General features: G+C 48.0%; 1 pseudogene; it reads left to right on the top strand.

The window, feature by feature from the left end:
• Window positions 1-492: 492 nt before the first annotated feature.
• On the top strand, window positions 493-1,320 carry LOC140217262 (protein GVQW3-like; annotated as a pseudogene).
• The last annotated feature ends 214 nt before the right edge of the window (window positions 1,321-1,534 follow it).

A 1,534-nucleotide genomic window follows, 5' to 3' on the forward strand; every position in this document is an offset into this window, starting at 1 on the left:
TAGGGCCGCTTTGATGCTTGTGTCCAAGTAATTTACGCTACAGGGCCTGTGGCCCCGGCGCTCTGTCGCCACGCAATGGCAGCGACGGCAGGTACTGGGTAGCCGACATGCAGAAGAATCCAGTGATGAAACTATACGAAAAAAAAGGAAGAATAAAATCAAAGCAGAAAATGTTACCGATAATTAAGGGGGCAGCGTGTTACTGTTCGGAGCCAGATCAGGAGGTCTGAGAACGAGCTGTTACAAGAGAAAATTTAACGGTGGCAATAATGCTTGCTTATATGAGATAATGCGGAAGCTATGCGCTGTAAAATAATACCGAAAGAAGTAAAATCCTGTCTTTATGCTCGAGGCCAGAGTTCTTCATTTTAACAGAATTGGTCTCTATACGGTGAAGCGAAAAAATTGTCATCAATAGTGCAAGCTAATTATAAGATTTTTTCGCCCCTTTACTTTGACCAAGCAACATTTGTGTGCAGCTTAACTGACCACGTAGGCTAAAGCTGTTACTTCTCATATGCTGGGAGCCAATTTGCCCTAATTTTGTGAAAAAGGTACAGCTACTCTCGGTCAGAGTCATGGAACACTCAGGACATGGCTACATATACGAGATCTTTTAGAAAAGTATCCGACCTTTTTTTTTTTGAGAACACCTGATGGATATGAAAAAAGCGCGCTTGGATCAGTCAACCTTGAACCTTCCTGCGCATGCGCGAATTTTTTTCCGCCTATCGACAGCGTCAGTCGCTGGGACGCAGCGTTTGAGTGAGGTTGTACGCAGTGCTCTCGTCGGTTTTTTATTGCGAGAAAAATGGCGGAGCGACTGGAGCAGCGCTACTGCATCAAATTTTGCCAGAAACTGGGCGACAGCCAAGCGGAAACGATCCGGAAGATTCAGACAGCTTTCGGTGACGATGATATGAGCAGCACACAGATTAAGGAGTGGTACAACCGGTTTAAAACCGGCCGCACATCGCTGGAGAGCGAGCCACGCTCCAGTCGGCTATCAGCATGCCGAAATGACCAGGTCGCTGCCGAAGTGAACGCTGTGGTGATGGGGAACATCGTGTGACTATCCCAGAAATTGCGGAAGAGGTGAGCATCAGCACTTTTTCTGCACATTCCATTATGATCGAAGATTTGGCCATGAAGAGAGTTGCGGTGAAATTCGTGCCGAAGCTGCTCACGGTGTAGCAAAAGCAACTTCGCGTTGAAGCCTCACAGGACATGCTGGATTCCACAAACAGTGACCCCTACTTCATGAAGAACATAATCACTGGTGACCAGTCTTGGGTGCACAGGTACGACCCAGAAATCTAATCCCAGTCGTCATAGTGGAAGCATTCCACGTCACCAAGACCAAAGAAGGCCCGCCAAGTGCGCAGCAACGTCAAAGTGATGCTGACTGCTTTCTTTGACTCCCGCGGTGTGGTACACCATGAGTGCGCACCACAGGGTCAAACAATCACGAAAGAGTACTACAGGGATGTCCTTCGTCGCCTACGTGATGCTGTTCGGCGCAAGAGACCGGAGT

The sequence above is a fragment of the Dermacentor andersoni genome, chromosome 4 (genome assembly GCF_023375885.2).
Source record: "Dermacentor andersoni chromosome 4, qqDerAnde1_hic_scaffold, whole genome shotgun sequence".
Taxonomy (NCBI): Eukaryota; Metazoa; Arthropoda; class Arachnida; order Ixodida; family Ixodidae; genus Dermacentor; species Dermacentor andersoni.